Genomic DNA, 16,497 nt, shown 5'->3' on the forward strand with positions numbered 1-16,497 from the left:
CGCTACTCACCCGCCACCTAGACCATATGTATAGAGGCCAGCGAGACAGTTCACTCCATTGGGCATGACTTTGACTAGAGCTTTTAAGAAGCTCAGAGATGGTGGTTTGATCGTTCCTTTGGCGCCACACCCTTTGCCACATCCTATTCCTCCACATTTTCTCTCCCATGAGCATTGCTTATATCATCAGGTTCAGGGGCACGATACTGAGGGTTGTTCGGCACTCCATCATGCGATACAGGACTTGATCGATTCAAGGTTGGTCAACTTGGTTGGGCCAAGTGTGACCACCAATCCTCTGCCTACGCATTCTACACATGCAGTTCCTCATCCTCCTAGTCTTCAGTAGATTGATTTGGATGTTGATGGTATTGATGGTCGCATGGTATTTTGGGACATCTCGGGTTGGGGACTTGTTTCAGTTGACATGGGTACATCATTTTGCATCGGTTTAGCTCAGAGCACCTTTTATTTTGATTTATGGTCGTCATCAGAGTCGTTTCCGTTCTGTCGGGTCTAGTGTTTAGTTCATTAGAGTTGCTTTGTCGAGTCTAGTTTGGTTCAGAGTTGTTGTTTATAGTTCATGCTGAGAGTCTAGTCGTTTTTAGTCCTTTATCGCTTCACACATGATGTACTCATTTGGTTCATTTAGTGATATGATCTTTTTCTTTTGAGTATGTGTTATTCTCTTTTTTAATGAGTATGTTTTGCATACCTTGCGTTGATGTGTGCTATGCTTTCGATATGAGACATATTTTCACTTATGCATCATGATCACTTTGGTCTGACCTATCATGGAGGATATTGAACCTACTGACCTAGGATTAGGAGATCGACCTAGGGAGTTCGAGATTGTGACCCATTTCACCTTCTAATCAGAGCAGTACCATGTCTATATACATATCTTGACTCTGTAGATTTGATGACCTATCCATTTCGAACTTGACATGACACCATCCCCTGATACCACTATATGACCTAGTCATCCTCGTTCCCCTTAGCATGTTACATTACCATTGCCTACTCTTTCCATCATTTCCTTTTATCTAGCCAGGTAGAGTCTGAGATGGTTAGACTTGAGGTGAACTTTGCATGATGATAGATGGATCACGATGAGAGATTGGTTTGACTGCTTGAGGATGTTGTTGAGGTAGAGGGGTTGTCTTAGGGCATCCAAATTTGAGTTGTTACACATGAATTCAGATAGTCGGGATGATTAGAGATGGTGATATTATGAGGTGATGGTGAGTGACTTATGATGATGGAGTGAGTTGATTTTCAGAGGACATTGATGGTTATCATAAAGCATCAGTGGGAGCTTTCGCACGATTTCAAAGGAGTCGCCATGACTATGTTGGATGGATGCCAGTCTTTAGTATTGGTCATGTGAGATCTTGAAAGCACGATGTTCGAGGTTGTGGTCATAGGATGGGTGGCCATCATTTCAAGAGCCTATTTACTTTATCACCCTCACACATAGAGTTACCCGTTGCTAGCCCTTTGAGCCTCACACGAGCACGTAGCTTTTTCTTTCATCATCTCATTTACCTATTACACCGGGTTGGGGACCTTGTAATGCTTACATGCTATGATTGGATACGTCATGAGTTCCAGACCTGACATACATATTCAAGCCTCATATTTCACTCTTCATTGTGATATTTTCCACTTCGATAGCATTTCGTCGCTATTTTCTGATATCACACATCACCACTTGTGATACTCGTTCTTTGTCTTTTCTTTCATCATTGCTCACTCGACATTATCCTTGTTTCACCTTGAGTGGTGGTTTCTCACACGTCATTGCATTGAGGATTGTCACGTTCTTTCTCTCATTCGCCTTCGAGCAGTGGTTCGGAGATCTTATTTTGAGAGGTTGTCTTGTCAGCGAGAATTCATGTTACATCAGTACATGGGGAGTGTTTATTCATTTAGCTATGTATTTCATGGGAGATCATTCACTATTGATCGAAACATGCGCAAAAAAAAAAAAAAAAGATATAGCGCATTCTTCATTGTATCATTCTCCATTGGGCATGTGTATGGACGTACTAGTTTGTTTCATTGAGTTCATGTGTTAGAGAGAGTTCATATGAGAGCTTCTTTTTGAGATTCTATCTTGGTATATTGTGGGTGAGAGTATGAGTCGCCCATTCGATTCTTGTGAGAGAGTCGAGCGACCTTTCTTTAGTATTTCTAGATCCTGGCTCTATCCATCATCCCATCTATTTTGGATGTGACTATTTTCCATGTTTTGATGCGGGCTGACCATCACTCATTTTTCTATCTCTTCGCCTTCTGCTATCTTTATTTTATTCCTCCGTTTCACCCTACCTCATCTGATCTCATTCTTTTCTCATTCTGCTTTATGTTTGACTTAGGATTGGTACACACACATCATACTTGTTCATTCGATGTGACCATTCATTTATCATCACTTTTCGTGTGGGGACCCCTAGGTCTGGGACTCATGACGTTTTCTACGCATTGCATCTCATGCGTGAGAGGTATGGGGATTATATCATTGGGATCTTTGAGCCTAGTTTCCTTTCATTTCTTTCACCCTATTACCTTAGCCTACGTTACGTCCCGTGTCTGAAGACCACCCTGAGGCCATTACTTCACATTGTGTTTGACAGCTCACACATGGGCAATACTCGAGCTTGGTCGGAGATTATTTCTTGGAGCATGATGGACGGGGAGTTGAGATGATGATTTACACTAGGGCATACCCCTCTTATCAGTGATGGATTTTCAGAGGTGATGTGATCTACTTTAGGGCATACCTTGCTCATCGATGACGTTTTCTTTCAGGATGATGCTTTGCACTGAGGCATAGTCAGTTCGCTTCTTCACTTGGATTATGATGGATTAGGAGTTGTTGGATGACCCTACACTGGGGCATAGCCATTTCAGAGAGTGCTTTTATTAGAGATATAGTCACTCTACTCGATACTCTGCATTGGGACACACTCTACTCATCAATGGTTGATTTTTGAGATGACGATTTATTTTGAGGCATAGTCCTCTCATCGGTGATGGACTTGGATTTTTCATTGGAGCATAGTCACTTCAGGTGGTTTATACTGGGGCATAACCACCTCATTCACATTCATATAGCTCGGGTATTTTGATTCATATGGACTATGATGAGATGTTTCCATTTTTGGCATCAGGAGTAGGGATCGATTGATTTGTTGATGTGCACTACGCGTGGTCCTTTTCAGCAGTTGTCGACTCAAATGCACTGCTTTACACTGGGTTATAGACGAGTTGGAGAGTATTTTTCATTGGAGCATAGTCACCCTATCAGATCCTGTACACTAGAGCATATCCATCTTTTGGAGAGAGATCAGATTGGTTCTTTACATTGGAGCATCTATTGGATGATATGGATCATTGGATTATTTCATGTTGTCCTCATTGCATACTGGGGCATAGCCACCTTGTTGGAGGTTTTGACATTGAGGCTTGACTTCTTGTTTGTGATTGCTGCTTACGATGGGTTATGGAGTTATCGACACCTCGGGTTTAGTCTTCTAGACATACTTGGATGATCTCAGATACTTACATACCTTTCATTTCGTACTCAGACGTTTCACCATGGATACTTTCACGCTTTCTATCATACCAGAGCCTGATCATCACCTTCTTTTATCCTACACATCCCATCGTGACACATGACATCACCCCTTTCTCGATTAGGAGGAGATGTAGATCAGTCCTTGATCACTTTGGTTTTGCTTTCATACATCTTTCGGACTTTAGGTTCGACATCTTCCATGATGGCAGGACCTGACTGATTGTTGACTTGTTAGTAACGATGTTTTCACTTTGACAGTTGGCATGTTGAGTATTGTTTTGCTTACTCTTTGCATTTTGAGCACTGATCATTATTGTTGTTATTCACCAGTTAGTTTTGTTTTGTCAGCATGGTGTCACGATGCATGGTCCTATTTGGCATTACCTATTTGAGGTTGGACATTTTCATTACATGATGGATGAGCATATTTCAGAGTACAATAGTTTTGAGACACATTTCTATTTGTTCTCTATCGCGTACTGGGGCATACCCACTTCTCCGAAAGCATCAGACCTTCCATAGGCTTCATTCATTTTTTGATCTAGTTGTTGGTCCCCGCGAGCTGCATACTGGGGCATACACTCCTTCCCAAGGATCATAGGACTTTTCATAGGCTTCATTATCTTTTGACCTAGTTGTTGATCCTCATGAGTTGTCATACTGGGGCATATCCCCTCCAGCCGAGTTTGCTTGCATCGTTATCTGGGTTATCCTTTGGCTTTGGGCCATTTGATCAGGTCATTCATCATCTTATCTGTTTGAATTTTCGAGTTGGGACCGCACCTATATCGATCAGTCATTCATCCTATCAGTTTCAGTTTAGTTTGAGTCGGGGCCGCACCTATATCGATCGACCATGTTCCTATCACTTTTCGTGTTAGTTTAGTTTCTAGGACTGCACCTATATCGATCAGTCATTTTTTTTTTCAGTTTGAGTCAGGGCCGCACCTATATGGATCGGCCATCTTCCTATCATCTCCATGTCAGTTTGATTCAGGACCGCACCTATATCGATCGACCATGTTCTTATCACTTTTCGTGTTCAGTTTGAGTCAGAACCGCACCTATATCGATCAGTCATCCATCCTGTCAATTTCAGTTTAGTTTGTGTCGGGGCCGCACCTATATCGATCGGTCATTGTTTTGTTGATCGGCCATGTTCCTATCATCTCCATGTCAGTTTGATTCGGAGTCGCACCTATATCGATCGGCCATGTTCCTATCACTTTTCGTGTTCAGTTTGAATCGAGACCACACCTATATCGATCGGTCATTCATCCTGTCAGTTTCAGTTTAGTTTGAGTCGGGGTCGCACCTATATCGATCGGCCATGTTCCTATCACTTTTTGTGTTAGTTTAGTTTTTGGGACCGCGCCTATATCGATCGGTCATTGTTTTGTCAGTTTGAGTTGAGGCCGCACCTATATCGATCAGTCATCTTCCTATCATCCCCATGTCAGTTTAATTCGAGACCGCACCTATATTGATTGGTCATGTTCCTATCACTTTTTTGTGTTCAGTTTGAGTCGGGACCGCACCTATATCGATCGGTCATTCATCCTGTCAGTTTCAGTTTAGTTTGAGTCGGGGCCGCACCTATCGATCGACCATGTTCCTATCACTTTTTGTGTTAGTTTAGTTTCTGGGACTACACCTATATCGATCGATCATTGTTTTGTCAGTTTGAGTTAGGGCCACACCTATATCGATCGACCATCTTCCTATCATCTCCATGTCAGTTTGATTCGGGACCACACCTATATCGATCAACCATGTTCCTATCACTTTTCGTGTTCAGTTTGAGTCGGGACCGCACCCATATCAATCGGTCATTTTCCATGTTAGTCTGAGTTAGGGCCACACCCATATCGATCGGCCATGTTCCTATCACTTTTTGTGTTCAGTTTGAGTAGGGATCGCACCCATATCGATCGGTCATTGTTTTGTCAGGTTGAGTTGAGTCTTGTTCACCTTCGAGTCGCGCTTGCATAGTTGAGTCTTGTTTGATTTTGAGTCACCATCTTTACGTGTTTTGACGTTCAGAGTCATTTCTCCTCGGCGGTATCATTCAGAGTCATAGTTCTTGGTATTCATATTCACTGGCATCACACATTTGACCTTCATGGTTTTGCACTTGTCCTCATTCTCCTCACCTCGTTACCCTGTGCTTATCGCTTATTCATCATTATTCTTCCAGATTTCCCCTTCCACTGCACATGACGTAGTCCTTTGAGTTCACGGCACATATTTCGGTCATGTTATTGGTCACCTTATGCTTGGCATGCTCACGTAGTCCACATAGGGCAGTCTCCTTTGGGCGTAGTCTTTTCCGTACTCCAGAGTGGTCCGACCGTTACTCATCTTTGACATCGATCTTCGAGTCACTTTTGGAGACGTCTTAGAGGGAGTCTAGATCCTTAATGTGGTTTCAAAGGCATTTTGAGACATCATTTCCTCCGAGGTTCAGAGCCTCGTTGTTCATTTGTTGGCCTGAGTGAGCTTGTGTTTCACTGATATCCCATTAGGGGTCTCCTTTGTTCTTTGGTAGAGTTCACTTCATTCCACTCACTATTCAAACTTTCTTTTCATTTCAGTGTTCATATTCCTTACACTCGTGAGCTCTACCGAAGAAGGGCATATTTGTGCACCCTTATTTTGGTTCAGGTTTAGGCACGTGTTGAGAGAGTGGCATGGGAGGAGTGATATTATTGGAGGAAGAGCCAGCAGTTGACGTTGCAATAGGAATGTTCAGAGGGGCGTGTCTTTTCCGTAAAAAAATTAGCATAATCTGGCAGGAGCAGTTAGGGAGCGTGCGAGAGGGGGTGACTGATTTTTCAAAGGAGAAGCGTGGAGGGTTTGGTACGAAGAGAGATATATTTTGGGAAAGGAGAGTTTGGCAGGAGGGGGGGGGGGGGTTTCGGAGGTTCTCGAGGCTGGTTACAAAGAGAAAACAAAGAAAAATCAGAAGTTTCGAAGGGGAATAGAGTTTTTCGGATATGGAGTGGGGTTCTAGGAATTTTTTAGAAAGCTTGAGGGCGGGAGATATTCTGGAAGAGTGAGAAATCAGAGAAACGAAGAGAAAATAGGAAGAAGAGTACTAGTAGGGGAATTTTCAGTTTGTAAATAGAGAAAGCTTGAGAGTATTCTTCAATGGCGTTGACTGTGACCTCATCTTTCGCCATTTCTGGCCCGATTTCCATATGCTTCCTCTGATAACAAAGCTCCTCGGATTGGATCATTTTGGCTTGCGGGATCGATCCAATGCTTTGTTGGTAGCCGAAACTCAGCTTCATCACATATCACCACAATTTCTTTCACCCCCAGGTTCATCGTCCATCACCCTCACGGCATGATCTCACCTTCTTGCATAGAAAAATGGTTTTCGGGCTTCCCATCTTCAGGCTTAGGTATGTTGCTGTGAGCTGTTTTTGGATATATAGTTCAGGGACATAGGGCTTTAATTTGTGGATCTCTATGCTGCCACCAAGAAGGCTGGGTCAAGAACATGTGGTGATGAAGGAAAGTTGGTAAGGTCAGTGTTACTTCAATCCGTGCCACTAATATGGCCTTCTAATAAATTGGTTTGTGGGAAATAAGTTGCAATATGGCCATTAGGTTAATATTGGATGCATTGCTCATCTTTTAATTGTTTTAATGCCAAATACCAAGCCAAAAAGAATAAATAAGCTAAAGTGGATCCACGTGTCTTTTTTATTTATTATTCTTCTTGATTTGATATCAAAAAAATTAACTTCCATATTTGTAATTTTCAAGCTTAATTTTCCAAAATACCATTTCTTAAATTTATTTTTTTTAAAACTCCAATTTATTTCAAATTTAATTTCCAAAATTCTAATTCTAAAATTTAATTTCCAAAATACCATTTCCTAAATTTAATTTCCGAAATTCCGATTACTTTTAAATTTAATTTCCAAAATTCAAAATTTTCAATTTCAGTTCCAAATTTTCATTTCTTCCAAATTTAATTTCCAAAATTTCATTTCCTAAATTTTTTTTAAAAAAAAACTTCAATTTCTTTCAAATTTAATTTCCGAAATTCCGATTCTTTCAAATTTAATTTCCAAAATTCAAATTCTTCAATTTAATTTCCAAAATTTCATTTCTTTCAAATTTAATTTCCAAAATTCCATTTCCTAAATTTCATGTTTAAAACTCCAATTTCTTTCAAATTTAATTTTCAAAATTCAAATTCTTAAATTTAATTTCCAAAATTTCGTTTCTTTCAAATTTAGATTCGAAAATTCTGATTTCTTTTAAATTTAATATCCAAAATTCCAATTCTTAAATTTAATTTTCAAAACTCCGATTTTCAAGTAATCTTCGAGACTCCAATTTTCAAATAAATTTAAAAAATTCAGTTTTCTCTCGAACAGTTTTAATTCCACTTTGGTTTTCAAATAATTTTCTATCTCTCTTGATTTTATATAAGCAAGAATGAATTTTTCATAATACAAAAATAATGGAATTTGTGATATTAATTCATGCAAAGTAAATCGGGCTTTGGTGGGGGTCCAACATATGTGATTTTATGATTAATTTAATTTCATGATTGATTTATTCCACTCTATGACATGCATGCGATTATTCTGTGTTTGATTACTAACATTTGTTTCCTTTGAAGTAAATCAGGTCATCACTCAAGTACGTTCTTTGCCTCTCATATTCATTTGGGTATTTTGTTGTGATTTTCATTCGGTACTCATTGATTTATTTATCAATCGTCATACTTGTTTCATTTTATTAATAGAAACCCGACTTTAGGGACTTAGAGGGGTGCTACGGTTTTTACCGTACCTTCCCGATAAGTAACCTGACCCCCGAGCCCGATCCGGTTTTTCACGGACCACCTTTTCCAAAACAAGGAGTCACACTTAGGGTTTTTCTTTCTTATTTTGTTTACCCTTTAAAAATAAAACAAAAATAAGTGGCGACTCCAAGTCATTTTTCAAACAATAAAAATTCATTTTTCAAATAAAATAAAAATCGAACTCGCCATCGAGTAGAAAACGCATGAGCCGAAATACGGGGTCCACATATATGTTTCTTTAAATTCATTTAATTTATTTTGCTCTATTATATAAAGATTAAAGTGCATTTGGCAATGGTTATGAGAAATGTTTTTAGCATTTTTAAGACTTAAAAAATAAAAAAATTTAAGTATTAGAAATGTTAAAAACACTTTTTAGAATTACTACCAAATGCACTCTAAATTTAATTACACTTTATTTTCTTTCATATCTTTTCATAATGAAACTAAACATGAGAAAAAAAAAATCATTTTTCTTAACAGTTTTTTTCTTTATTTGGTACTTTCCCCCATAAGAATATATTTTTTTAGAACTTTTATTCAGTTGGTTTATGAAATATTTTACCTGAATGATTGAATCTGAAATATTCTACAGGCCAGAGTAGATTTTGGAAGGCTAATGGAGTAACCCTTTAGATTTGGCTGGGTTGATCTGCTGCAAATGCATTTTGAAAATCCAAGGCAATAACCTTCACTAAATGGTTGCAAGAGGAAAAAACTTAGGGCAAAAGTAGAGCTACTCAATTGAGATTATGAGATATGGCCGTCAATTTGCTTTACAGAAAAATAAAAGAAATTTACATTGTTTTCACTACAAAAGAAAACACGCTTCTCATAATCCAAAATTGCTGGTATTGGTTTTTTGTGGTCAATGGTGTTGGAGATTTGGTATATCCTTGAGGCTGGTATTGTTGAGATTTTCCTTCTTCCTCATGAGCAACTCAAGCTACAAGTTAGATTGATGAAGGCTTCTTCTCTGCATGGTACCTGCATTGTTATATAACCATGGTAGAGCATGTAGAATTTTTAGTCTCAAAAACAATTCATTAGTTAAAATAAACAAGAAAGACATGGTCATGTAACTTCTTTCATTTTCTCATGAAGTGTAACCAAGGATTAAAATTTTTTGGTGAAATATCGTTGATAGATCAAATATTGGTGGTGTCGTGGCCAAAATATCTTGGAGGTGGAGCGAGGCCGATGGAGGTGGAGCGATGCATCGACCATTTTTTGAGAAAAATAGGGAATATTTCGAGAAAAATGGGAGATTTTTTTAAAGTTTTTTTTCTTAAATATTTATGTTTTTTTTTAATTTATTTATTTTTATCTTAAATCTATATTATCATTTTATTTTTTTATATTTATCTCATTAATGTTATTTTTAAAAATTATTATCACATCATTCTTAATTTTTTTTATCCGTTTAATTTTATTTTATTTTAAATATTTTTATTTTAAAATATTAAAAATATTATTTCACTCAAAAATTGTTATAATATAAAAATAATAATGGAGTCCTAATATTTTATAAATTAAAATTGATTTGATAAGATAAATTATTAATAATTTTAATTATTTAAATAAATTAATGTTAATAGAAAAATTGTCACCATATATTTGTAATAAATTTTTAGAAATTAAATCATAAATAAAATATTTTATGTAAATCAATTTAATTTTTTATTTCAAATGTAATAAAACATGTTTTAATAAAAGTATTTTTAAAATTTTAAAGTAAATGAATATAAATATATTAAAGGAATTTAAGCTAATTTTTTATAAAAAAATTATCTTTAATTGTATTTATATCAATTATACTTATAAAATAACTTTAATATATATATATATATATATATATATATATATATATATATATATATATATATATATTCTTATTTTATCATTTTTTTTAAGAGTTTTTTTAAGCATTCTCATCAATATTTTTGTCAAAATATTCATTAATATTTCTCTGATATTTATGATATATTCAATAAAATCCAAGTACTGATATATCAAAAAAATGAAAAAAATTATACATGGGATTGGATTCCTTCTTTATAAAATTGTAATGGGTGTTTTCCCTTTTCATCTTATTTGGTAATCTCTCATTATAACATCTAGACTGAGCTCTCCTAAAATCTCTACAAGTTAGTTTGAATGTGTTATTGTATTTTATTTATGATATTTTGTAATTGTTTTTCAAATTATCTCCCTTAACTAACTTTAAATTTTATAAAATTATTCTATGCTCGACCAATAACAAACCCGGATATGCAGCCCTACTAATAGAAGGGGCGGAGGTACCTTTTTCTGTGTCAAATCCGAGAGGATTGACCAAGACCCAAGCTCCCTAACTCGAGTCAATTGATTCTGATTCCCCTTCTAAAGATTTTTATTTTATTTTTATTTTTATTTTTTTGTCCTAATCAAAGATAAGGTTGGATAAAAAATCATGAATTATTTTCGTTTTCATCATTTATTGGTTACATTTCTGCTACAAAAACTTAATTTTTAGTATTTATAATAATTTACAAATAATAAGATAACCATGCCCACCCTATTTTTCCAAATAATTATTTGATCAAAAGTCTTACAAAAGGCAAAAAAGATTTATAACAATAACTTCTTTTGAAAGTTGTGGTACCACATTTATTAATAAAATTCATTTTCAACTCATGACTTTGATTGTAGTAGTGTTTTTCTAACATCGTGACTTCCATTTTTAAAACATTTGATACTCTTATCATAACTTTGAATCATTTTCTTTATGTTTATTTTTATAATTTTTCAATATTAATTTCTTTTTACAATATTTATTGGAAACCTTAACAAATGCTTTAAGTTGATGGAAAATTTGAGTTAACATGAAGTAATCCCGACAATAACTCTTCAATATGACTTAATTTTGGAAGCTTGCTTAAAAGACATAGCTTTCTTTTCACCTGCATACTCCACATTGACTTTATAAAAAAAATGTATGCTACATTATTTTGAGTAAAGCCTAATTAGCTACCCATTTAAATAGAAATTAATAAGTTAATTGTTTGTAATACGGATTTGTTAATATTTATGATAAACTTGATGATCTAAATCACAAATTAGATTGCAATACATCACTATTATTCTCACGATTCCATTGCTTTATTAGCAAATAATTGTATTTTCAATGAGGCATAAATAATTTCGTAATTCAATTCTTATTAGAACGAGGAAGAAGTTGGAGAGGATGGTGAATATTATGAATCACTATTGACACCATATGAATTAAATAGGAGGGAATTGCATTTTAATAAAGGTCAATCCTACAAAATCTACACTGATCTTCAACGGGTTGCATAAAGTTCAAAACAAATAATTTATTAACACGATGTATAACTCCATCAACGCTTGTTATACATAATAATTTAATCACCCCATCAGAAAACCAATTGCTTTTTAATAAGGTCAAGCAAACTCTCTTTATATCATTCGAGTCACACCAAATCCCAAGTGTGGACCCCGCATTTTCGATCTATCTCAATGCGTTTCCCACTCGATGGCGAGCTCAATTTTTATTTTGAAAAATTGATTTTTATTGATTAAAAAAAGTTTGACTTGGAGTCGCCACTTATTTTTGTTTTATTTTTAAAGGGTAAACAAAATAAGAAAGAAAAACCCTAAGTGTGACTCCTATTTTGGAAAAGGCGGTCTGTGAAAAACCGGATTGGGTTCGGGGGTCAGGTTACTTATCGGGAAGGTACGGTAAAGACCGTAGCACCCCTCTAAGTCCCTAAAGTCGGGTCTCTACTAATAGAATGAAGCTGACGTGGCAATCAATGAGGAAGACGATGAATACTCAAATCGATCATGCACAATATGAGAAGTAAAGCATGTATAAAGAATAGGCGAAATATGAATAGATGCGCACCTGGGCGGCAAACAGCAACGCGCTATCATGGAACAGGGTTAGTGAATTATGAACAGATATAATTAAGCGCATATCAAGAACAGAGCAAATCAATCATGCCGGGAAAACCAATCAACTAATCAGTAAATCAATCAAACAATCAATCAATCGTCAATTCACATATGTGGGGCCCCCACCAAAGCCCGTTTATTTTTGCATGAATTAATTCCATAATTTCCATTATTCGGAGTTACAGAATTTAATAGATGCTTATTAAAAATGTGAAAATTATGAAATTATTAAAAACAATGAGGATTTATAGAAAAATATTTGCCGAAAATAATTATGACAACCAATTTTTATATATTTTTTTAAGAAAAGGAAAATGTTTAAAATCAAGAAAAGATGAAAGAAAGAGAAATTGATATTAATGATAATAATACTAATAATAACAATAATAAATAAAAATAAAAAAGTAAAAAATGTTTGACGAATGGATAAGGGTAAAAATTGATTTATTAAAAAAAGGATTTATTTAAGATAAAGAAAGAAAACTTGAAGGATTTAAACCTTTGAAAAGGATTTTATTTGAAAATCAATTTTTGAAAACCATGCACGGGAATGTAGGGGTATGACACGTGGGTTTCAGGGGTGGCCCACCAAAGGTGGCCATGCATGCCAAACTAGAGAGAGGAAACGGGTCCCAAAGATGCCACAAAGCCTCATTGCTACTTCACACACCGGAAACACCATGCAGATTCGGTCATATTCAGATTTTTCAATTATCCCCATGTTTAATGCACAACCCGTATATGCCTTAGGGTATTCTGCAAGATACTCCACAGTCTTCGCACACGGTTCATCATCTTTGTTATCAAAGAAACCTCCAAGAATAGCACCCGAGCACCTATCCCATGGCGGACCTTTTGCGGTATCTCCAAGAACTTGCAAGTGGTGAAACTTCAGCTCAAGGTCTGATCCATTTTGTTCGAGTTTGTCGCCATTAGTGGGAGCCCAATTCAGTGCTGGCTCTAGGTTTTAAGCGGTTATGGCAGCAATCATCAGATGCATTTCCAGAAATGGAGGTTTTGGGGCAGCAGCTTTTGGTTCATTGGACTCCTCAAAGAAACAGAAATCAGCAGCTGATGGAGTGACAGTAAATGAGGCTATTTGCTACCCTGCTGCCCGTTGTAAGGCTCAAGCTATCCTTTGCAGTTGGTAAGATACCATTCCTCCCTCGGGATTCATGCAGCAGGAAGCCTGGCAAGGTCCAATGGCTTCTTCTTCAGACCAATTCTGACCAACCCATTGGATTCCTGAACTTCGTAGCAGCTCAGCTATTTGGAACCATGCATGGCCATGCATGCATACGATAAGGAAATGGGAAGGGGGAATGAGTGAAGAAAGATATGAGAAAATAAGCGAGAGGGATATTGGAAGAAATGAGTTTAATGGGTATGGGAAGGTTTAGAGAGAGAAAATGGGTATGAGAATGTAATGAGAGAGACGGATATGTGAAGGTGGTGATGAAGGATAATGAGATAACAGTGGCTATATGTGGGGTCCCTTATACTTAGGAAAAGGATGAAATGAACCGAAGATGAGTTATATGGGGTGATGGGTATGGGGCTTCAATGGTTGCTTGGCGTTCCGGTAATGGCGGAGGCGCTTCGCCGCCGGCGGCAAGCCGCCGGCGTCATTCAAGGACAGCTTTGCTTGCTCTTTCCATGAACCGGTTTCTGTGATTTTCGAGTATTGAAAGAATAATCCCTTGAGTGATGGTGGTGAGAACAATGTGGAAATCTAGAGAGAGAAATAGGTTTTGAAGCTGTAGTCCAATGAGTATATGCAGGGGAGATATGTGACGTGGGTATGGCAGATAATGGAGAGAAGGTGTTTTAGTGGTGGGAAAAATATGAAGGTGCAGCGATATGGGTATGAGAGAGATGACCAGATTTGCATGTTCTCATGAGCGTGGGTGGGTGGATGAATCTGAGGAGTTTTGAACAGCCATGCATGGGCGGAAACAGGTAATGGATTGGTGGAATGAGTAGAGAGGTTTAATGAGAAAATGGGTATAGGAAAAGGTGATCTGGCTTGCATGGTCTGAAGGTGTTTTATCCAATTCTCTGCAAGTGAGGACCTCTTGAAAGTGCCGAGTTGGCATCTGTAGCCAACGAACTCGCCCCAACACTCGACCCAGAATTTGCTGCACTGTTCAAAACTGTGTTATTCACGTCCTCAAAAAATCGGACCAAGATTAGAACGTCCCATTCCAGGAATAGAATTGAATGAGTTCCCAAATGATGAACTCATGTGAGAGTTAACCACAGCCTGAGACTGCTCATTCAATACGTAGCCACTTCCAGCAGAGAACCTCTAGATTTCAGTGCTATTATGCAAGGATGAACCAACCAAAGGGAGACCCCCCAATGCCTGAGATTCATCTTCTCATGCTCTGATTTAGCTCTGTTTCATCTAGTGTACACTCAGACCTCTCTCTAATCCATCCAGATTCGATAATCAGACTTCCTTAAACAGAGTACCTTGAAGCTGACTGCAACCCCTTAAAGAAATACTGATGACTTCGAAACGTGATTTCAGTGTAGTGATTTTCATTTCCTCGGCCCATCTGCTTGATTTCTCCACAGCAGCAGCAATTACCACAAGCATAGCTTCATACATTTTTTTTTTCTGTAGGTTGCCTCCATACTAGCAAGACCAGCTTGGCTTTGGGTTGCTCTGTTCCAAACGCCCTAAATCCTCCTCCGAAATCAACCAAATTAATGAAACAGCCGAGCTACCTATACTCTCCAAAATACACCACTCTCTCTTTCTTACTCTCAACTTGTATCCTCCCTTTCTCAGCTTCTTTCTCCTCCGTAGCAGCCTAAACCCCCAGGAATACCCTCACTCCCTTCTCTTTTCCTCTTACTGCTTTACCAAAAGCCTTCGTTTATAACATAGTGATCCAGAAACCTTCCCCATCATTCACCTTTGCATTGACCAAACTTTCCTTACTTCAGTTTAGAATCACCATTATCATGGAATAGCATTCCTCTTCGGGCAGAGATGGGAAATCTGAGGCATGACAGGGATAGGTACCAGGAACAGGGGAAGGTGGAGAAACAGAGCATAAAATAAAATGAGTAAATAAAGGAAGCCTCAGAAAATTCACTTCATGGGTCATCAGTGAATCCTCCGAGCAGGTGAGTAAGACAACCAGGAGCATGATTCCTGGTCATTTCATCAACACCATAGAGGCAGAGCAAATTCAAAATGGACAATGGCAAGCATGAATGCAGGGTTACATCTCAACAAACAAATTGATGGCCTTCATTACCCACCCCCAAACAACATAGTGATGCGAAAAACAATAGCAGCCTGAGGAAATTAAACAGTGAATAACTAAAAACGTGAGGATGGTAATATCCATACCTGAGTTCTTCAAGATGATGATGATATAGTTTCTGCCCTCTCCTGAAATGGCAGAAGAGGCGCCCCCTCCAACTTTTTACAACAATGGAATCTCTTCTCTCCTAAAATATCCTCCAACAGCCCAGGCACCTCACTTTCTGAAACTCAGAACTCTCTGAAAAAAAAACCCCCCACCAGGAACCCTCACTCTCTACAGCTTTTCTTCTTTTTTTTCCCCGTGTCCCTGAGTAAGCCGCCTGCCCTCCTCCTGCAGCTGCTCCTTCTCAAAATATCTCTAACGGACTCTGAAAAGCACTCCCTACTCCAGCTGCCAGAGACGCTCCTCCATTAACAGCTTCCAGATTCCCATGCAACGTGTCCCCTTTTGATTGGCTTCCCAAACCACTATTATGATTCTCTCATGGCTTCTCAGGTGTTGACACGTGGCTGATCAAGGCTCTTCCACATGGTAAAATTGAGCTGCAAGGTAGGAATGACCTAAAAGGGGGTCTACACCAAGGCAACAATTTTATACATATTTCCTAAACTAGCACCAAATCTCAAACACATGTAATTTTAGGTTTACTATTTAAACAATACTAAATCTTGAGCCAATACAATATTAGATAAATTTCTCGATTCAATACCAAATCCCAAACATAAATAATCTTGAGTAATACTTCTCATGTCATTATTTTTTTGATTTCGGTATAATTTGTTATGCATAATGATTTCTTTGTCTCAATTAGTTTTTAATGAAATCAAACATCTTTATATGGTTTG

This window comes from Vitis vinifera, chromosome 3, assembly GCF_030704535.1.
Source record: "Vitis vinifera cultivar Pinot Noir 40024 chromosome 3, ASM3070453v1".
Classification (NCBI taxonomy): Eukaryota; Viridiplantae; Streptophyta; class Magnoliopsida; order Vitales; family Vitaceae; genus Vitis; species Vitis vinifera.